Here is a 23810-nt window from a genome sequence, read left to right as displayed (position 1 = left end):
CAGATGAAATTGCAAGACAGGCCCTGACCTGTGTAGCTCAGTTGGTTGGGCAATGATGTGAAAGGTCATCAGTTTGATACCCAGTTAGGGCATGTGCCTGGATTGCAAGGTTTGGTCCTACAAGAGGCAACTGATCAATGTTCACCATTCACATCAATGTTTCTCTCCCTGTCTTTCTCCCTCCCTACACCTCTCTCCAAAAATAAAGAAATAAAATCTTAAAAAAATAAATAGTTGGGCTATGGCTTTATACCTTTCCTGCCTACAAGTCTTGCTCTTTTTGACTTTCATTGCTGTTCTTTTAGTCAACACTGAATAACAATCTGAGTACTACTTAGTTATTAAACTTAATATAAGAATGCTGATTAACCGAGTTCATGAAGTCTTGTAATTTTTTATTTTTTTAATGTTTTATTTATTTATTTTTTGAGAGGGGAGGTGGGAGGGAGAAAGACAGGGAGAGAAACATTGATGTGTGAGAGGTACATTGATCAGTTTCTCACACAACCCAAACAGGGGACCTGGCTCACAAACCAGGCATATGCCCTGACCAGGAACCCTTGGGGTTCACAGGCCAGTGCTCGATCTACTGAGCCACAAGAGCCAGGGCCAAATATTTATTTCTCGGTGAATTTCTGATATCCATAAAAAGAGTTTTATCCATAAAATTTTCATTTAAAACACAAGTAAATTTTCCATGTAAATTTTTTAAAATCTGTAATATTAAATGTAAAAAAACCATCTTTTGCATAAAAAGAAAAACTAAAAATAAATCCACATTTGCTTAAATACAGACACATACACACACACTTTGAAATAACAGACAGAGTAACAGTAATGAGGTTTAAAACTAGACAGGTGAACTCTGGCTGGTGTGTCTCAACAGACTGAGTGCGGGCCTGAGAATTGAAAGGTCACTGGTTTGATTTCAAGTTAGGACACATGCCTGGATTGTGGTCCAGGTCCCCAGTACGGGGCATGTGAGCGAGAGACAACCACACACTGATGCTTCTCTTCCTCTCTTTCTCCATCCCTTCCCCCTCTCTAAAAATAAATTAAAAATCTTAAAAAAAAAAAGGGGGGGGCCCTGGCTGGTATAGCTCAGTGGATTGAGCATGGGCCTGTGAAGCAAGGGGTTACCAGTTCGATTCCTAGTCAGGGCAGGTCCCCAGTGGGGGACACCTGAGAGGCAACCACACATTGGTGTTTCTCTACCACTGTCTCCTTCCCTATCCCTCTCTCTAAAAATAATAAATAAAATTTAAAAAAAGAAAGAAAAAATATAGGCAAAGATTTGAATAGATATTTCAACAAAGAAGATATACAAATGACCAATAAGCATATCATCAGTGAAATACAAATAAAAACCACAATGAGATACCACTTCACACCACTTAGGATGACTTTTATTAAAAAACAAAAACAAAAACAAAATTGCGGTTTGATTCCCAGTCAGGGCACATGCCTGGGTTGAGGCCAGGTCCCAGCGTGAGACGTATGAGACGCATCCATACATTGATATTTCTCTCCTTGTCTCCTTCCCTTCCCCTCTAAAGATAAATAAATAAAATCTAAAAAAACAAAAACAAAAACAAAAAAGAGCCTCGGCTGGTGTGGCTCAGTGGATTGAGTGCGGGCCTGCAAACCAAAGGATCTTGATTGATTCCCAGTCAGGACACATGCCTGGGCTGCAGGCCAGTTCCCAGCAGGGGACATACAAGAGGCAACCATACATTGATATTTCTCTCCCTTTCTCCTTCCATTCCCCTCTAAAGATAAATAAATAAAATCGTTTTTAAAAAAACATACAGAAAATAACAAATTTGGGAAGAATGTAGAGAAACTATAATTCTTATAGACTGCTGATGTATAAGGGAATGTACAGGGAATGTAAATAGTACAATCACTGTAGAAAACAGCATTGCAATTCCCCAGAAATGAAACACAGAATTGCCATATGATCCAACAATTCCAATTCTGAATGTATACCCAAATTAACTGAAAGCAGGAACTCAAAACAGATTATCTGTATACTCATGTTCAGAGCAGCATTACACACAATAGCTCAAAGGCAGAATCAACCCAGGTGTCCTTCAACTGATAAATAAAATGTGGTATATGAGGTCTGTCCAGAAAAAGCCCAACCATTGTTAACATAATGAGAACGGCTTGTGCAGGATCAATGTAACCTGACAGCCAAGGAGAGTGGATTGGCATGTACGTGTGAACAATGAAGACTTCACTGTACTAGTCAGTTGGGACAGCAGACACCCTTGAGTGAGCACGCGTATTGTGTGCCCCTTGCATTAAAAATGACTGCGCGAGTAAAGCAATTAATCTGCATCCAATTTTATGTTAAACTTGAACATTCCTCTGTGGAAACTATATGGATGCTTCAGAAAACTAAAGCTATAGCCAACTGGTGACTGGCAACTTCATCGTGACAATGGGCCTGCTCATCATCAACTCTCGTACAGGGTGTTTTGGTGAAACTTCAAATCACCCAGGTGACTCAGTTCCCTGCTGTCCAGATATGGCGCCCTGTGACTTCTGCCTTTTCCCCAAACTAAAATCACCCTTAAAAGGGAAGAGATTTCAGCCCTGGCTGGTGTAGCTCAGAACACTGAGCACTGGCCTTCGAACCAAAGGGTCACTGGTTCAATTCCCAGTCAGGGCATATGCCTGGGCTGCAGGCCAGGTCTCCAGTATGGGGCACATGAGAGGTAACCACACATTGATGTCTCTCTCCCCCTCTCTTTCTCTTTCCCTTCCCCGCTCTCTAAAAATTTTTAAAGAAAAGAAAGGGGAAGAGATTTCAGATCTTAGATGAGATTCAGGAAAATACAATGGGGTAGCTAATGGTCATTGGGAGAACTGTGTGAGGTCCCAAGGTGCCTACTTTGAAGGGGACTGAGGTGTCACTATCCTATGTACATTGTTTCTTGCATCTTGTTCAATAAATCTGTTTTTCATGGTACATGACTGGATACTTTTTGGATAGACCTTGTATACATAACAGAATATTATTCAGCCTTAAAAGGAATGAAATTCTGACTCATGCTACAACATGGATGAAGACTAAAGACATTATGCTAAATAAAATGAGCCAGATAGAAAAAGGACAACTACTGTATGATTCCACTTATATGAGTTACCTAGAATAGTCAAAAACACAGAAACAAAAAATAGAATGGTTGCTGCCAGGTGCTGGAGGAAGGATAATGGGGTATTATGTTTTTAATGGGTACAGAGCTTCAGATTGGAAAAGATGAAAAAGTTCTAGAGATGAATCGTGGTGATGATTACCAAAAGATGTACATGTACATAATACTAATGAACTGTAAACTTAAAATTGTTTTAATTGGACCCTAGCTAGTGTGGCTCATTGGACTGAAAGGTCACTGTCAATTCCTAGTCAGGGCACATGCCTGGGTTTCAGGCCAGGTCATCAGTTGGGGGCATGCAAGAGGCAACCAAGTGATATACCTCTTGCACATCAATTTTTAAAAAGATTTTATTTATTTATTTATTTATTTATTTTTAAAGAGCCACGAAAGACAAGGAAATATCAATGTGTGGTTGTTTCTTGCACACCCCCTACTGGGGGCTTGGCCCACAACCTAGGCATGTGTCATGACTGGGAATCAAACCAGTAGACCCTTTGTTTTCCAGGCCTGTGATTAATTCACTAAGCTACACTAGTCAGAGCCCACGTAAATGTTTCACTCCCTCTTTCCCTTCTCCTTAAAAATAAATAAATCAATCAATCAATAAATGGGAGACTTCCGCCAAGATGGAGGTGTAAGTGGAAACACTGTGCCTCCTCTCTCAACCAAGTTTAAAGTCAACAAAGTTTTAGTAACAAAAACGCAGCCAAAACACAGAAAATTGAACTATACGGAAGTGCAACAACAACGAGCTGTTCAGCGGGACGGGTAAGAGGGGCGGAGCCAGCAACAGAGTGGGGTCGGGCAGGAAAGATCTCCTGACCCAGGGGTGCAGGCGGACATGGGCGGATCCCAGGTGTGGGGTAGCAACTGGCGGACACAGCGAAGGTGCAAGGCAGCAGGGGGCTGACTGCGGTCACACATTCTCGAGCAGATAAACCAGCAAAGGAGCAAGCAGTGAGACGGACTGTGCAGACCCCAGCAGCTTGCAGGAAGCAGCAGAGGGGACCACCATTGCCCCTCTTGGACCCCACCCCCACATACAACATCACTACCCAGCAACTGAGTTGCCCCGCCCTGGTGAACACCTAGGACTCTGGTTCCTCATATGTAACAGGTGCAAACAGACCAAAATACGGCTCAAGAAGAACTCAAAGCCCCAGACCCTATAATTCTAAGCAACCAAGAAATAGCCAACCTTTCAGATGCACAGTTCAAAACACTGGTGATCAAGATGCTCACAGAACTGGTTGATTTTAGCCACAAATTAGAGGAACAAATGAAGGCTAAACTAATTGAAATGAACGGAAATGCACAAGAAACCAATAGTGATGGAAAAGAAACTGGGACTCAAATCAAGGGAGTGGACCAGAAGGAAGAAAAAAATGACCAAACAAAAAAGTATGAAGAAACAAGAATTCAAAAAAATGAGGAGAGGCTTACGAACCTCCAGGACATCTTTAAACGTTCCAACATTCGAAGTATAGGGGTACCAGAAGGGGAAAAGAAACAGCCACGAGTGGAAAATTAATTTGAACAAATAATACAGGAGAACTTCCCCAGTCTGGCAAAGGAAATAGACTTCCAGGAAATCCAGGAAGCTCAGAGAGTCCCAAAGAAGTTGGACCCAAGAAGGAACACACCAAGGCACATCATAATTACATTACCCAAGATTGAAATGAAGGAGAGAATTCTAGAAGCAGCAAGAGATAAGGGGACAGTCACGTACAAAGGACTTCCCATCAGACTGTCAGCAGATTTCTCAAAAGAGACCTTACAGACAAGAAGGGGCTGGAAAGAAGTATTCCAAGTCATGAAATCCAAAGACCTACATCCAAGACTGCTCTATCCAGCAAAACTTTCATTTAGAATGGAAGGATAGATAAAGTGCTTCTCAGATAAGGTCAAATTCAAGGAGTTCATCATCACCAAGCCCTTACTATATGAAATGTTAAGGGGATTTATCTAAGAAAAAGAAGATAAAAAATAGGAACAGTGAAAGGACAGCAAACGCACAGTTATTAACAACCACACCTAAAACAAAAGTAAAGAGGACAGCTAGACCGGGAGCAGAACCATAGAAATGAAGATCACATGGAGGGTTAGCAACAGGGGAGTGGGAAGAGGGGAAGGGGGGAGAAGGTACAGAGAATAAGTAGCATAGATGGTAGGTAGAAAATGGGGGGAGGGCAAGAACAGTATGGGAAATATAGAATCTGAAGAACTTGAGACACGTGGACATAAATTAAAGGGGGGAATGGTGGGGGTGGGAGTGTGCAAGGTTGAGGGGAATGAAGGGGGAGAATTAGAACGACTGTAATGGCATAATCAATAACATATATTTTTAAAAAATAAAAAAAAATTTTTAAAAAGAAAAATGTTCTAAATGGTAAATTTAAGTTATGCATATTTTACCATATGCACATACACACTATGGTCTAGATTTACCATTGTCTTTTATAAGAATGTCTAACATTTACTGAATAATTACTACCTGCCAGGCCCAGAGAAGTAAAAGGTCTTACAACAAGTTAGTGATAGAGAAATTTGAACCCAGGACTGAAAAGCTATACTTTTAATCATTAGTGACCAGAAGATACTCTAGTTTAACCAAAGAAGGAAAGCGTTCATGTAATTAAGTGAAAAATATCCACCAAGATCAGTACCAATACTAGATTTATTTTCTCATATCCAGACACCAGAATTCAATTTATGCCTAACACTGAGGATGATTAGTTCTGAGAGAAACAAAGAGAAAAAGAGAGAGCGGAGAAACCAATCAACCCAAGCTTTTCAGAATAACCAGCAAAAGCTAATGTGGCAGTTTAAGCAACACCTGAAAGATGTGCTGAACAGCCCCATTAACAACAAAATTAAAATGCCAATTTCCAAAGTTTTCTTCAGTTAATTCATAAAGCTATAAAACAGTAAGTAAAAACCTCACTGTTCTTTAATAACTGCACTGTAACGGTACCCCTTGTATAGTCCTTTTCACACTATCAATCAAACTGAATTCAGAACACAGCACAAAAGTCACACATAACCACAGACATTTTTGTTTGTTTTGGTACAAGTTTATCATATAATATTTTACTACCTCTGTGAATATTATTAGGGATTCAGTAAGGCAGAACAGAAGGTTTAATTTGGAAATGAAAACTGCCCCTATTCTAACCTTGGTTATACTCTTTTGTGACATTTACCACTCTGTATTTGACAAAATTGGGAAGCTATAATTTAATACCAAATAGCCATCAAGGCCTTGGAACAAACTCATGCAACAATCAAAACAATTCATAACAGTTGGTACCTAGAAATACATAGTGATCCATTAGATCTCAAAGAAACTTTTTCACTATTATTTATGCTAAAAACATTTTATTCCTTTGAATTCTCAAGGTTTCTTATGATGCACTAGCTATTTTGAAGATGTTTCTGTCCACTGCAAAATAAAAGATCTTGTTCTAGTCACCCACATTCCTTGAAAGCCTTTAGCTCAATATTAATGCATTATACAGAATTCAACTGGGAAATATTTCTCCAAGCAGAAGGTGAAGAATTAAAAATGGCCCTGGTTGGTGTGGCTCAGTGAATTGAGCACCAGCCTCTGAACTGAGAGGTCACAGGTTCAATTCCCAGTCAAAGCACATGACTAGGCTGTGGATCAGGTCCCAGTTGGGGGGATGCAAGAGGCAACCAACTGATGTTTCTCTTCTTCTCTTTCTCGCTCCCTTCCTCTCTCTCTGAAAATAAGTTCTCTTTTAAAAAAGTTATTTAAAATGCAGGCTAACAAAAACTTCGGATTGGATCTTAGTGCAATAAGAGATTCATTTTCTCTTCTGGCCAAGATGGAGGCATAGGTGGAAAAACTGTGCCTCTTTGCACAATCAAGTTTAAAGACAACAAAGTTTTAGTAAAAAAAACGCAACCAAAACACAGAAAATTGAACTGCACAGAAGTCCAACAACAACGAACCATTCAGCCAGACCAGTAAGAGGGGCAAAGTCAGTGGCTGGCGGAGTGGGGTCCCGGCATGAAAAAGCGGCCAGACTGGACCGACTCAGGTGCGCAGGTGGCCTTTGGCAGATCCCAGGCGTGGGGTGGCAACAGGCGGACCCAGTCGGGGTGCAAGGTGGCTGGCTGACCATGGTCACACATTCACACTCACATAAACCAGGTGAAGGAGTGAGCAGTGCTTGTGCAGAGCATGCAGGCTAGGGCCCCAGCAATGGGGAATTAAAGCCTAAAAGCACCAATTGGAAAAACTTTCGGGGCTGAGGTAAGCTCCCAGGCTCACAGAGAGTTTGTTGGAGAGACCCACAGGGTCCTGGAGTGTGCACAGGCCCACACACCCAGGAGCCAGCACCAGGGGGGCCCGGTTTGCTCACAGGAAGCAGCAGAGGGGACCAAAATCCGAGAGAGAGAGAAGAAAAAAACCCATTGCCCCTCTCTGACCCCGCCCCCACATACAGCTTCACAACCCAGCAACTGGGTCGCCCCACCCTGGTGAACACCTAAGGCTCTGCCCCTCATACTTAACAGGCACCAACAGACCAAAACATCACGGCTCAAGAAGAACAACTCAAAGCCCCAGAGTCGATCATTCTAAGTGACCAAGAGATAGCCAAACTATCAAATGCACAGTTCAAAATACTGGTGATCAGGATGCTCACTGAACTGGTTGATTTCAGTCACAAATTAGATGAACAAATGAAGGCTAACCTAATTAAAATGAAGGGAAATGACCAGGAAGCCAATAGTGATGGAAACGAAACTGGGACTCAAATCAAGGGAGTGGACCAGAAGGAAGAAAAAATGAGCAGGAGAACAAAGACGAAGCCAAAGAACAGAAAACTGAACTATACGGAAGTCCAACAACAACGAACCATTCTACTGGAAGGGTAAGAAGGGCAGAGCCAGCAGTGGAGCAGGGTTGGGCAGGAAAGATCCCCTGACCCCAGGCACCCAGGCATTTGGGGTAGCGTCGAGCGGACCCAGTGAGGGCTCCAGACAACGGGAGTAATCAGTGAGACGGACCGCGCAGCCCCCAGCAACGAACCCAGCAATGGCTGACCGCGGTCACACATTCGCAAGCAGAGGGACGAATCGCAAGGCCCTCGGTGGCGGCAGGAGGAAGCAAAAAGTGCCTGCCATTGATTTCCTTTGGCCCCGCCCCCACATACAGCTTCACAACCCAGCGAGTGGGTCACCCGGCCCTGGTGAACACCTAGGGCTCTGCTCTTCATACGTAACAGGCATGAACAGTTCAAAATATGGCTCAAGAAGAACTCAAAGCCCCTGAGCGGATAACTCTAAGTGACCAGGAAATAGCGAACCTCTCAGATGCACAATTCAAGACACTGGTAATCAGGATGCTCACAGAACTAGTTGATTTTAGTCACAAATTAGAGGAACACATGAAGGCTAAACTAATTGAAATGAAGGGAAATACACAGGAAACCAATAGTGATGGAAAGGAAACTGGGATTCAAATCAATGGAATGGACCAGAAGGAAGAAAAAAATGACCAAACAGGAAAAAGTGAAGTTACAAGAATTCAAACAAATGAGGAGAGGCTTAGGAACCTCCAGGACATCTTTAAATGTTCCAACATCCAAATTATAAGGGTACCAGAAGGGGAAAAGAAACAGCCACGAGTGGAAAATTAATTTGAACAAATAATACAGGAGAACTTCCCCAGTCTGGCAAAGGAAATAGACTTCCAGGAAATCCAGGAAGCTCAGAGAGTCCCAAAGAAGTTGGACCCAAGAAGGAACACACCAAGGCACATCATAATTACATTACCCAAGATTAAAATGAAGGAGAGAATTCTAGAAGCAGCAAGAGATAAGGGGACAGTCACGTACAAAGGACTTCCCATCAGACTGTCAGCGGATTTCTCAAAAGAGACCTTACAGACAAGAAGGGGCTGGAAAGAAGTATTCCAAGTCATGAAATCCAAGACCTACATCCAAGATTGCTCTATCTAGCAAAGCTTTCACTTAGAATGGAAGGACAGATAAAGTGCTTCTCAGATAAGGTCAAATTCAAGGAGTTCATCATCACCAAGCCCTTATTATATGAAATGTTAAAGGGACTTATCTAAGATAAAAAATAGGAACAGTGAAAGGACAGCAAACTCACAGTTATTAACAACCACACCTAAAACAAAAGTAAAGAGGACAGCTAGACCGGGAGCGGAACCATAGAAATGAAGATAACTTGAAGGGTTAGCAACAGGGGAGTGGGAGGAGGAGGAGAAAAGGGGAGAAGGTACAGAGAATAAATAGCATAGATGGTAGATAGAAAATAGACAGGGGGGAGGGCAAGAACAGTATGGGAAATATATAATCTGAAGAACTTGAGACACGTGGACATAAACTAAAGGGGGGGAAATGGTGGGAGAGGGGGTATACAGGGTGGAGGGGAATGAAGGGGGGAAATGGGACAACTGTAATGGCATAATCAATAAAATATATTAAAAAGAAAAAGATTCATTTTCTAATTTCCATTCATTTGGCGGAAAATATCTAGATTTAAAATACTCTAAAAAAGCCAAAGGTTCAAATTCACAATGCACTCAGCTAAGGAAGTGAGCATCCTCTACTACCTGAATTATGAAATGAAAGAAAAATGGCATCAAAGTAACACTAATTCATTCATGGATACTTATTATAGGCTAACCTCTAATACATGGGAAGATTGTCATTCTACTCACCAAATGTAACTTAAGCCCTGGCCAGTGTGGCTCAGAGCACTCACCTGTGAACCAAAGGGTCGCCTGTTCAATTCCCAATCAGGGCACATGCCTGGATTGCAAGCCAGGTTCCCCAGTAGGGGGTGTGCGAGAAGCAACCACACATTGATGTTTCTCTCCCTCTCTTTCTTCCTCCCTTCCTCTCTGTCTAAAAATAAATAAATAGCCCTGGCTGGTGTAGCTCTGTGGATTGAGCATGGGCTGCAAACCAAAGGGTCGCTGGTTCAATTCCCAGTCAGGGCACATGCCTGGGTTGCATGCCAGTTCTCAGTGGGGGACACATGAGAGGCAACCACACATTGATGTTTCTCTAACTCTTTCTCCTTCTCTTCCCCTCTTTCTAAAAAATAAACAAATAAAATCTTTTTAAAAATATAGAACTTAATATAGGGTGTTCTAGCTAACCTGTCCTAGGCAGTAGCAATGCATATGACCAATTGCTTCAATCTCCCACAGCAATACATCAATCTAGTCATATAAATGTCAAAGAGTGATTAAAAAACTGCCCCTCCCTCCAAAAATGGTATCCTATTGAGGAAATATTTTCAATATTTTTAACTGGTAGCTCAAACTATAAAAGTGTTGAATTTGGGGTTGAAAGCCATTCAGGTAACCTTCATGCCTTTAAATGATACAGAACAAATACCTCAAAGTTTTGTTTTGTTTTAATTTCAATACCAACATATCACCTTTAAAAAAACTGAAAAATAAAAGGTATTGACCTTCTCTCCCCCAATCCCCAGGTCTATCTGCATGTCTCACAAAAGATAAAGAATCATGGGTGCCCTGGCTGGTGTAGCTCAGTGGATTGAGCGCGGTCCTGTGAACCACACGATTGTGGTTCGATTCCCAGTCAGGGCACATGCCTGGGTTGCAGGCCAGTTCCCAGCAGGGGACTCACAAGAGGCAACCATACATTGATATTTCTCTCCTTCTCTCCTTCCTTTCCCCTCTAAAGATAAATAAATAAAATCTTAAGAAAAAAAAAAGAAGCATGGGCTTTACAGATTTCTTACTGTGATACAGCCATCTTAACAGAAAGAAAGGGTTTCTGCTCACTGACAAAAGTAGAAACCTTACTCTCCTGCTTCTAGCAGGTTAGATGAAAGAAGGTGGGGGTTAACAGTTTAGTTACAATTATCCATCTGGGAACTGAATGAAGGTAGGGCCAAGTTAGATAAGCTGTGCCACTGCCTTAGAAAACTCATGGGGGGAAAAGGCAGCAAAGTCTCAGTGAAGTTTCTAAAAAATATCTGGCCTAATGTCACCATACTAGTTCTCTGCAAAACCAGCACACAAAAGCAGTCAATTCCTTCACTCCAGAGTTGCAACCCTTTAAAAAATTCAACCCACAGAGGACTACAGAGAAGCACAATAGTTAAGCTCAGTATTCTCAAAGCATTCAGTAAGACCCCTAATACTCTAAGATGCTCTTTCACAGTCAAATAATTTTGAGAAGCTCTGCAACCTTTTATCATCCCCAATGTACAATGTATATTTAGATCTGCAAGGCTATGGGGAAATCATGCAGTAAAGAAATCTGCCTTAGCCTGGCTGGTGTAGCTCAGTGGATTGAGCGTGGACTGCAAACCAAAGGATCACTGGTTCAACTCCCAGTCAGGTCACATGCCTGGATTGGAGGCCGGGTCCCCAGTGGGGGGCAGGTGAGAGACAACCACACATTGATGTTTCTCTCTGTCTCTTTCTCCTTCCCTTCTCCTCTAAATAAATAAATACATAAATACATAAATAAGTAAATAAATAAAATCTTTGAAAAAAACCTGCCCTAACCCTGGCTGGTGTAGGTCAGTGTGGCTTGAGGGTGGGCCTGCGAACCGCACGATCGTGGTTTGATTCCCATTCAGGGCACATGCCTGGGTTGCAGGCCAGTTCCCAGCAGGGGACTCATGAGAGGCAACCATACATTGATATTTCTCTCCTTCTCTCCTTCCCTTCCCCTCTAAAAATAAATAAATAAATGAAATTTTAAAAAAAATATGCCCTAGATAGCCCTGGCCAGTGAGGCTCAGTTGGTTGGAGTATCGTCCCATGGATATTAAGGTTGAGTATTCGATTCCTCAGTGAAAACATGCATAAGAAGGCAACCAACTGATGTTCTCATTCTCTCTCTCTGCCCCCCTCCACCCCCAACCTTCCCCTTCCCCTCACTCTAACAGCAATGAAAAAATGTCCTCAGGTGAAGATTTTAAAAAAAGCAAAAACAGAAACCTATCTTAATTTAACCCAGAATTTTTCTAAACCCTATTTAATTACGTAATTTTTTTTAACATAAGACCTACTGACACTGAGAACTATCATGGGGTTTTTTTGTTGCTTTTTTTTTTCAAAGCAAAACAACTCTCTGAGAAATGTTAGGAGTGTAAGATTACAACTTCTGGAGTCAGAGTTATTCAAGAAATATTGCATTCACCATTAATCTGTAAGGTTCCAGCAAAATTACAACATCTCTGAATTACGTTTTTTTCTCACAGATAAAGAGATCTCCCTCAGGACTTCCGGCCAAGATGGAGGCATAGGTGGAAATACTGTGCCTCCTCACCCAATCAAGTTTAAAGACAACAAAGTTTTAGTAAGAAAAACGCAACCAAACACAGAAAAATGAACTGTACGGAAGTCCAACAACAATGAACCGTTCAGCCAGACCGGTAAGAGGGGCAGAGCCAGTGACTGGTGGAGCAGGGTTGCACAGGAAAAATCGGCCAGACTGACGCAGGCGCCCAGGCAGCAGCTGGCAGATCCCAGGCGTGGAGTGGCAACAGGTGGACTGAGTAAAGGTGCAAGGAGGCTGGCTGACCATGGTCACACATTTGCGTGCAGATAAACCAGATGAGGAATCGATCAGTGAGACAGACCATGCAGGCCCCAGCGGCTTGCGGGGAAGCAGCAGAGGAGACCACCATTGCCCCTCTCTGACCCCGCCCCACCCTGGTGAACACCTAAGGCTCTGCCCCTCATACTTAACAGGCACCAACAGACCAAAACATTATGGCTCAAGAGGAACAACTCAAAGCCCCAGAGTCAATCATTCTAAGCGACCAAGAGATAGCCAAACTATCAGACGCACAGTTCAATACACTGGTGATCAGGATGCTCACAGAACTGGTTGATTTTAGTCACAAATTAGAGGAACACATGAAGGCTAAACTAAGTGAAATGAAGGGAAATGCATAGGGAAACAATAGTGATGGGAAGGAAACTGGGACTCAAACCAAGGGAGTGGACTAGAAAGAAGAAAAAAATTACCAAACAGAAAAATATGAAGAAACAAGAATTCCAAAAAAAATGAGGAGAGGCTTAGGAACCTCCAGGACATCTTTAAATGTTCCAACATCCAAATTATAAGGGTACCAGAAGGGGAAAAGAAACAGCCACGAGTGGAAAATTAATTTGAACAAATAATACAGGAGAACTTCCCCAGTCTGGCAAAGGAAATAGACTTCCAGGAAATCCAGGAAGCTCAGAGAGTCCCAAAGAAGTTGGACCCAAGAAGGAACACACCAAGGCACATCATAATTACATTACCCAAGATTAAAATGAAGGAGAGAATTCTAGAAGCAGCAAGAGATAAGGGACAGTCACCTACAAAGGAGTTCCCATCAGACTGTCAGCGGATTTCTCAAAAGAGACCTTACAGACAAGAAGGGGCTGGAAAGAAGTATTCCAAGTCATGAAATCCAAAGACCTATATCCAAGATTGCTCTATCCAGCAAAGCTTTCACTTAGAATGGAAGGACAGATAAAGTGCTTCTCAGATAAGGTCAAATTCAAGGAGTTTATCATCACTAAGCCTTTATTATATGAAATGTTAAAGGGACTTATCTAAGAAATAGAAGATCAAAAACTGTGAACAGTAAAATGACAACAAACTCACAACTATCAACAACTGAACCTAAAAAAAGCAAAAACAAAAGCTAAGCAAACAACTAGAACAGGAACAGAATCACAGAAATGGAGATCACATGGAGAGTTATAGTGAGGAGGGGGAGAAAACAGGTAAAAGTACAGAGAATAAGTAGCATAAATGGCAGGCACAGGGGGAGGTAGACGGGGAGGTTAAGAATAGTACAGAAAATGGAAAAGCCTAAGAACTTGTACGTACAACCCATGGACATGAACTAAAAAGGGAGGGAAATGGTGGAGGGTGGGGCAGTGCAGGGAGGAGGGGCATAAAGGGGAGAAACAAACTGGAACTGTAATAGCATAATCAATAACATATACTTAAAAAGAGGTGACATTTAAGCAAAGACTGGAAGGATGTGAGAAAATTATTCATTTGTATTATCTCTGTGTGAAAAAAATCACTATTTCTCACTTTTTCACTGGAGGGAATAGCTAGTGTAAAGGTCCTAAAATGAAGAATATGGCTGACATACAGGGATGGGCAAAAGTAGGTTTGCAGATGTAATACAAACAAATAATACATTAATAACTAATACAAGAATAAACGGTTTCACATACTCCAAGTGTAAACCTACTTTTGCCAACCCCCGTGTTTAAGAAACAGTTTATTATGGCTGGAATGGAATGAGCAAAGAAGATAATAGGTAATCAAAAAGAGGAGTGGAGAGAGCAGGCGTATTACATAAGACCTTATATGTTACTGTAAGGACTGGTTTTTACTCTGAGGGAAAGGAGAATTCAAAAATTATGAGCCTTTCCGAAAATCATATATCTGATAAGTGGCAAAACAGCTAGGATTTAAACCACAATTTCTAGACTCTACACCTGTGTTCTACTATTCCTATTTGCCATTCACTAGCTTACAACCTCCCTCCCAGGAACGTCTAAATTAAAATACTCTCAAAAACCTAAATTTATAAATACCTTTTAGGTAAGAGATATACAAGCTCTCCAATTAACATTCCTAATTCCTCACAAACATAATGGGAATTTATTAACCCTAATGCCTAATCTAAAAAACTACTAACATTGCAACCTATATTTAGGAGATTACAAATCCCACCTTCCCCCCAAATGAGACAAGATCAAGAAAGCTTTGTTCAGAAGGCTTAAAGCGTGAATTTCAGGTTCAAGTAACAGTAACCTGAATTATTTTTAAAATGTATACTAGCCAGATATGAAAAGCAACAAGAGAATGGCTGAGGCAGTACTGTCATTTCCCTTAATAGTTCACTGGTTAGTATTAATAACAATTATGTTGTCAAAGAAGTTTTTGCAATTACTAATGACTCTTTCAAGTCTGGGATTTGACCACTTCATACCTCAAAAGTAACAAAATAACCCTGACCGGTGTGATTCAGTTGGTAGGGCATCAAAAGTGAAAGGTTGCCAGTTCAATTCCTGGTTAGGGCTCACACCCTGGTTGAGGTTTCAGTCCCCGGTTGGGGCATGTATGAAAGCAACTGATCGATGTTTCTCTCACATCAAAGGTTCTTTCCCTCCCTTCCCCTCTCTCTATAAAAAATTACTTTTTTTATTTTTTTAAATATTTTATTTATTTATTTTCAGACAGAGGGGTAGGGAGGGAGGAAGAAAAGGAGAGAAACACTGATGTGCAAGAGATACCTCAATAGGTTGCCTCTCACACACACGCAACTGGGGACCTGGCCTGCAACACAGTCCTATGCCCTGACTGGGAATCAAACCAGTGACCTTTAGGTTCACAGGCCAGCACTCAATCCACTGAGCCACACCAGCCAGGGCAAAAAATATATTTTTTTAAGTAACAAAATAGATATTCTTATTCATCTGTTGTTTTTGGAACTACAACCCAAAACTCTTGATAGTTCTTGCCAGTTCATGGCAACTTAAGACAAGGGAAAAGATTAGAGGACTTTGAGAGGGAGACCATCTATGAAGTATATATATGAAGCAGGTTAAGCCCTTAATGGCCCTGGGTCAGTCCTTTCCAGTTGAATGAGGAATATTTCACTTATCCATAAGGGAGAAGGTAAAAGATGAAACATGGCCCTGGCTGGCGTAGCTCAGTGGATTGAGCGCAAGCCTGCGAACCAGACGATCACGGTTCGATTCCCAGTCAGGGCACATGTCTGGGTTGCAGGCCAGTTCCCAGCAGGGGCCAGTTCCCAGCAGGGGATGCAGGAGAAGCAACCATACATTGAAGTTTCTCTTCCTCTCTCCTTTCCTTCCCCTCTAAAGATAAATAAATAAAATATTTTTTTTAAAAAAGATGAAACATGAAGAGGGAGTGTTCCATATCAGATCTATTCTTCAGAGGCTTTCAGCATTACTACACAAATATAGGAGGCTTTCAGCTTCATGGACCCTGGAACCACCAAAACCCCCAACCAGTAACCTACAGAAAAAGCATCACAGGGATTATTAAGGATAAATCAAATAATATGGATAACAGAAGCTTTCCTCCCCAAAAGCCAGTGCTTTTCAACAGAAACTGAACTTCCTTGTGTTATCTTTTCCCAGGCTTAGCCAATGCAGGGGAACTGCAACTTTGTGTGGCATTGTCTGATAGGTTGCATTTTCTTCTAAGCAAGAAGTAGACAGCTTTACGCCAGGACTAGATTTACAATCAATCGGGGTGGGGGGGGTCTTTTTTTTTTCCCTCCTCCTTCAAACTTCCTCAGAAAATGCCCAGCTATTGTGCCCTGATAAGTAACGAGGCAAGGCTTTAAGTACTGCAAAAGGATCTGGAAAAGAAAGTCCCTCAGTCCAAGTTATGGTTCAAACCTTATGATTTCTATAGCATGTTTTAATTAACCAAAGCTGGTTTGGTTTTCTTAATAAGCCAAACAACATGAGCACTCTGAGCTGAGTGCAGAGGGGCTGCTTGTCAGCGTGACTCCCAGTGGTGGGGCTAACATGCAATATGGTCCAGAGTCTAGAAACCAGGACAGCACAGATGCTGTTCCCCTACACATGAACCTCCAGTTTAGTGGGTGTGAGATTCAAGGAAGGAAAAAAAATCAGTAAACTGAAACAAGAGGACTGGTTTACACACAAGATACTGCTTATAACTAGCATGAATCTGGAGGTCCCAGTGTATGATTAGGATACTATTATTGACACAGTGACCCTTCATCCACATTGCTGTTCTCTAACCAAATCCTGAAGCCAGGCCCAGGCAGAAAAAGGTGTGGATGAAGACATTTGTCCCCAAAAGGAAGGGGGCAACGCACAGCCTTTTGAATATACTTTAAAACTATGAAGTTCAGAACAAATTTCTCATCACTCCCTCCCTGAGGCCTTATGCTAAACACAGCAATGAAAGTTACTTCCAGAACTTAGATCTGAAGGGCTGATCAGGGAACCTGGTTTAACATTGTTCCCAGACAAGTATTTGAATACAGCCTCTATTCAGACCCTATTTGGACTGCCTCTAAACAGGAAGTTAACAGACATCACACAGGGAAAGCAAACCACAGTGTCATAAAATAAAGATGGATGCTGCTGTCAGCTACAAATCACTCCCACCTCACAGAAAATGTTTTCAAGTAGGAAATAGGTAGGAAAAAAGTCCATAAGCTTCACTTCTTCTCAAATTGGGTCACTGACCTGGGTCACTCAGCACACAGGTCCAGCCTTCTGATTCCTGCTGATTAATAACTTATCCTCACTCTTTACCATGATGACCATCACTGCCACTAGACTAAAAACTCCATTCCTCTAATAATGGAAGACAGCACCACCAGATCAGTACTCTCATTAACACATTCATTCAACCTACTTGCTCAAGAAACCCAAGAAAAGACTATCCTTGACCCAGCCATCCCAAGACAGTTGGGGACTGGATATCAGTCACAAAAAAAAGCAGCACCATTTCCAACAGGTGTGAGTTTCCCCTCAAAATACACTGAGCCCCCTCCTTATACTACCTTTAGCAGCTCCAGAAGTAGCCTCCTTCCCAATCAAGTACCAACAGAAATGCTACTCTAGAACAATACTCTTATCAAGACTGTTTCAGCACTAAAAATATGAATCCAAGTGGTTATAAGGTTTCCAGGAAGAGTGAGTCAGTGTATCAAAGAAAAGGCAATGAAGTTACCACTCAACTCTCAAATGTGTGAGTCTCCAACATATAGACAACATACAGACACCATGTTGCTGCCAGGAAACCATCAGAAGGCATCTACACTTAAAGTGGGACTGGCCGACTGAAGGACAGAGGTGAAAGGCAACATTTCTTTTCATTCCGCATCACATGTACACACAGTCTATTCAAAAAATAATTTTTTAGAAAAAAAAGTTTCAAAAATTTAAAAGCATCAGCTCTTCTCCAAGATGTATCTTTTAGATCTGCTTTTACTCTAGCTGCTGCAAGTCCAAATCTCTGTTGCAGTCGGCTCTTTTGCTTTGCTGAAATTTATTAAGTATCTCCCAGCTCTCTCGGGCACAAAAGGCCTTCAAATACTCATTGATCAGAAATGAGAAAAGTGATTGGGAGGCTACCTGATTTTCCAGATAACGGTATAAGAAAAGGCTGAGAGTAGCCACCCACCCTCCACAATGCTTCCATCTCCAGCTCAGTACCAGCCTTATGAACTAACATCTCGTGTTTGGAGGCAAGTTGATGCTCGAAAAGAGCCCAAAGAGGTTACCATACCTTCATAAGAGGGGAAAGGTCCCGGGCCAGCGAGTGGCACCCAAACCTCTGAACTCAAAGTAGTAGCTAGCTTGATGTCTAAGAGCAGGGACGCAAAAAGTACTCTAGGTACCGAGTGGTTAGGGAAAGGTAAGTTCTAGTTCCACAGACCCTCTGGCACTTAACTGTGATACAGATCCGGTGTGTCCCCGAAGCCCAGCGGAAGATAAGTATCCACACAAACTAAGGCAATTCTTTTCTCCTGAGGGAGAGCAAAGGAACCGTGGACGACGAAATAAAGGGGTCGGGCTCTGTGCTCCTGATCTTACCTAAATAAAGATAATTATCTCGTGCTTCCTTTACCCCCTAGCATACCCCATTTGTTCCAACCGACGCCAAACACAATACTGAAAGCAGAGAGCGGCCCCCGCACCCCGAGGGCACCACTGGGGGTGGAGAGTTAAAAGGGGGGGCGCGTAGAGAGGAAAGAAGGGGAGCATGGCGGGCATGAGGCAGTGAGTGAAAGCGGGGATGGCGGGGGAAACGGGACGCGAGGGAGGGGAAAAAGAGTAAATGGAGAAGGAATGAAGGGACACGAGCTGGGGGCGCGCCAGGCCGAAGTGAAAGACCCGGGCGCGCGCACGGAGCGGGGGGAGGGGATGAGGTGAAGTGGGAGCGCGAGGCGGGGGCGCGCGGTGCCGGGTTGGGGGAGGGGGACGCAAGGCGGGGGCGCGCGGGCGGGCGTCGGCTCGCGGGCGCTTCCCCTCCCCCGCCCCTCCACCTTTCCCTTCCCCCACCTCCGCCACTACCGCCTCTTCTCAGCCTCCCTCCCTTTCTCGCTTCTCACCGCCCCCGGGCGGGCGGGCGGCCAGGCTGGCCTAGGCCAGAGCTTCTCACCTGGCGGTGGCGATGTAACTCCCGGCTAGCTCGCCTCCTCAGGCGGCGGAGGCGTCGAAAAAGGAAGAGGCGATGGCACAGTGGGTTCCGGACCCCGATGACGGGACCAGGGGTGGGGGTGAGAGGTGGGGGCGGGCCGGACCGGGCGGGCGGGCGGAGCAGACACTGCGGTACAGACGGGGGCAGCGGCGGCGGCGGCGGCGGCTGCACCGGCGGCGGCACCACACAAACAAGGACGCTGATTGGGCAGCTGCCAAGCGCTTCGGCTCCGCCTTCTCTACACGCCACGACGCCCATTGGGCGACCTAAGCCGGCCTCCCCGCCCTATTCTTCTATCGTATACCAATAGGAGGGGTGGTGCCGGGACTACACCCCACCTTTGAAGAGTGAGTGGCTGGCGAAGTGATGATTGGCGTACTTGAGACCCAATCCTAAACGGAGGAGGGGGATGGTCTAGCGGGGGCGCGTTAATGGGTACCTCGACCAGTCCCAGACACATCCGGGTCTTCAACAGCCCATTAAGTGTCGGGGGTCAAAAAATCGCTTTAGGCTGCAACTTTACCTTGGAGACGTTTTGGTCCCCAGGCAGCCGCCGTACCCCAGTATCCCAAAACCGGGTTTCCCGTTTGGCCAGTTCTCATTCTTCCAATTCTAAAGATGGGAACTGGAGAACAGTGCTGGGTTCTGCGTTAGGTGGTGTTTCATCTTGGTAAAATCCAGGAATTTCGCTATAGAAGTAGCTTTAGGCGCTTGGGCCTTACTGTCTGGGGCGTGGCTTGTCTCCGTTTACCAAAGGCCTTGAGCTTCCAGGTCTTCATCGTACCCCACAACGTTCCTGTCGTGACTAAACCACAACAGAAGAAAAAAGGCAGCTAGCCAGATTGCTGAGAAATTACGGTGTGCAAAGCCCTCCTACCTCCTCCCTGGATCTAGTCTGGTTAGGTTCACAATGAAAGAAACACCCTCCCACCCGACTCCATCTCATCAACTCAAGGCTAAATTCCTATTGCTAGCCTCTCTGCTTCCCGGAAGCTATTAGGCCCACCTAAACTTTCTTAGCACGTCTTGAGCACCTTGCGGATAGAGAACACGTATTAGAGTGTATTGAGAGAATTATAATAGCTAATGTTTTGGGAAAGAGACTGCGGGGCACTGTGCTACATATACATTATTTATTATTTCAATAGCTTTATATGGATTATCTTGTTTGTCATAACTGTGGAGTAATTATTGTTATTCACATTTTACAGATGAAGAAGAGGTAAACATGTAATAACTTGCCCAAAGTTACACACTCTAAGAGGCAGACCTGAAGTTTGAATTCAGGTAGATCAAGAAACAGGCTCAGAGAGGTTAAGTAACTTCCAAAGGTCAGACAGCTAATTAGTAGCTAAGCAGTGGTTTGAACCCCGAAACAACTGATTCCAGAAGCACTACATGTTTTTCAAATCCTTTAGATGTCATGCTCCACAGTGGAAATTAAACTAATGAAGGACCCTGAAGACACACACAAAGGCATGCCCCAGTTATTATTTTAAGTGTGCAAAAAATCTGTTTCATTTAAGTATAGTGTCCAGGTAAAGAACACGGTCTCTGAAGTACATGGATTTGGATCTTTGCTCTACCTCTTACCAGTTGTGTGATTTAGGTGCAAGTTATTTAATCTCTACTCTGTGTTTTAGTTTCCTTGTCTGTAAAATGGGAATGACTGATTAGAATACATAGCTATACAATAGAGTAATTGTGAGGATTATAAAACAGTCCATTTAAAATGCCCAGGACAATGCCAAGGATATAGTAAGTACTTGGTAGACATAATAAATTGTAACTGTTAAGGGATTTTTTCACTTCTCCAACAATTTTACCCTCTTAGTTCAAAATGTAGCATCTGTTCATATTCTACTGGTAGTGGTTGTCTTATACTGAACTGAAAATTATTTCTCTACCAACTCCCTAATGCTTTCATTGACTGTTACTTAATACACATGATTGAGGACCTACTGTATCATCAGGCATTCTTCTATGTACCAGGGCTATAACAGTAAATGAGATAATCATTGCCCTCATGCAAGGTACAGTCCTCTTTTGCTAACCTGCTGCTTTACCCATGATCAGTCCAATGCATTCTCTGCTGTCTGAAGGGCCATTTTTAAAGAGCTGTAAGGAGACATAAGAAATATGTTGGTAAAAAATACCAGCCCAAAGAAGATGCCAGTGAGGCCTTAGGAACGCCTTCTAACAAAATAAAAAATGAGGCCATGGATGGGGGTTTTAGTATGGAGTGCTCAAGTTCCAAGGAAGACAAGTGACACCACTATTGTGGTGGATATACAGTCTGTTCAGGTTTTTCCCCCACCTAAGATTTTATTTTTAGAGAAAGGAAAAGAGAGGGGGAAAGAAAAAGAGAGAAACATCAATCTGTTGCCTCTTGCATACCCTCAAACAGGGACTTGGCCAACAACCTAGGCATGTGTCCTGACTGGGAATTGAACTGGTGACCTTTCACATTGCAGGATGACGTCCAACCAATTGAGCCAGGCCAGTCAGGGCTGTTTGTTTTCTTTTTGAAGATAACATTTATTAAGTGTGCTTGGCATTTTATATGGATTACACAGGGGATTCAAAAAACCTGGAATTTATAAAAAGTTGTGCATTTATTCTTACATATTTAAATTTTAGTCACCTTCAAAGCACTCCCCATTTGATGCAATACACCTATCTAGATGTTTTTTCCACTGCTCAAAACAGTTTTTAAAAAATATTTTATTTATTTATCTTTAGAGGGGAAGGGAGGGAGAGAGGGAGAGAAATATCAATGTATGGTTGTCCCTTGCACGGGCGTCCCCTGCTGGGAACTGGCCTGCAACCCAGGCATGTGCCCTGACTGGGAATCGAACCACGATCCTCTGGTTCGCAGGCCCGCGCTCAACCCACTGAGCTATGCCAGCCAGGGCTCAAAACAGTTTTTGAACTTGTCGATTTTGATGCCTTTTAGTGCTTCTGCCATTTTTTGTTTCGCCTCTTCCACATCAGCAAAGCGTTTCCCTTTGAGGACTTTTTTCATCCAGGGAAACAAGAAAATGTCACTCAGGGCACGATCTGATGAATAGGGAGGGTGGGGTATGGAGAGTCATGATGTTTTTTGGTTAAAAACTGCGGAACACTCAGCACTGTATGGACAGGCGCGCTCATAAATCACATGTTATGAAATGGGCAAACAAGTTGAGTCTTCAGAAAAATTCATTGAAACCAAACACAGCCTCTCATACCACCACCACTGGTCCACTGATACAGATGGGTTCCTAGAACTCACCCACCTAGCAGAAGGAGCCTGTACTGTAAGTGGCCTGCCCTCCAGGAGATAATTGTTTTGTTTGGGTTTTTTTTTTGTTTCCTCCACTCCTGGTATATAATTAATCTTTAAACAACCTCCCCAATTTGCAGACGAGGAAAAACTGAGGCATAACAGTCAACTACCATATTTTTTGGACTATAAGATGCACCCCCACCCCCAACTTAAATTTGGAAGGAATAATGGTTGTTAATGCTGCTGGTGAGTTCTGTTTACATTTACATTGGTGAAATACTATGTTATTTATGTTATTAAATATTTTACCACATTTTTTTTGCTTCAAAAATTTTTTCCTATTTTCCTCCTCTAAAACCTAGATGTGTCTTATGGACCAAAAAATACGGTGACTTGTCAGATATAAAAAATTAGTAAGTGGCAAAGACAAGATTTAACTAAAAATTTTCATACTCAAGCCTATGAAGACTGGGAAGAGAAATTGGGCTAGGTAGTATGTGCATATCCTTCCCCTTATACAGCTCCCTAAGCTACAAAACAGAGGGATAACAGATGCCATGGCGAGTACTTTATTACTGGAATTCTCAAATACTCATATCTTGCAGTTAAAGAATTCTACAGTTCTGCACATTTGACTGTAGACCTCTAGAAGGAGGCCCCAAAATGAGAAACATAAGCTAGAAGCAGAGTTGATTTTCATTAATGTTCATGAACCAAGAAGCACTCTATACCAGTAAGATTGTATGGTCTATTAAGGTAGGGAATCGACCCTAAAATTCTCTCCAATGACAAATGGTTTAGCATGTTGCTGGGTACGTTACACTCAACAGAAACTTAGGATTTTAGGAAGGCAGCGGCTTCCTTACAGAAGATCCTTGAGAATGATAGAGGGAGAAATTGATTCTGGGTAATGAGGTCTGATTAGAACCTGGGGTGACATGTGGGCTCTCTCTGAAGAAGGCATTTCCTAGTCCCTGGCAAAATAGGTGGCATTTCTTAAGCCCCTGCTTCCCTCCTGCACAGCTTCTCTAGGACCCTGGAAAAGTGTCCTACCATGCTCAAGACAGTGTGGTGCAGGGTCCTCTGGCTTGAAGGTCCCAGAATTCAGAAGTAGTATTTTCCTCTTCATCCACTGATCTCACC

At 42.9% G+C, this 23810-nt stretch overlaps 1 protein-coding gene across 2 annotated transcripts in view; it reads right to left on the bottom strand.

Moving 5' to 3' along the window:
* GATAD2B (GATA zinc finger domain containing 2B) overlaps positions 1-19575 on the bottom strand; it is a 107151-nt gene extending 87576 nt beyond the window's left edge. For both annotated transcript variants that reach the window (XM_037050718.1, XM_037050720.1), the window contains exon 1: positions 19361-19575. The gene's annotated coding sequence lies outside the window, so the exon portion shown is untranslated. The remainder of the gene's footprint in view (positions 1-19360) is intronic.
* Positions 19576-23810: the final 4235 nt, after the last annotated feature.

The sequence above is a fragment of the Sturnira hondurensis genome, unplaced genomic scaffold (genome assembly GCF_014824575.4).
Source record: "Sturnira hondurensis isolate 20B ecotype Veracruz unplaced genomic scaffold, ASM1482457v3 Scaffold0006829, whole genome shotgun sequence".
NCBI lineage: Eukaryota > Metazoa > Chordata > Mammalia > Chiroptera > Phyllostomidae > Sturnira > Sturnira hondurensis.
The sequence above is the reverse complement of the archived record's forward strand: the minus strand, read 5'-3'. Positions and strand labels throughout refer to the sequence as shown.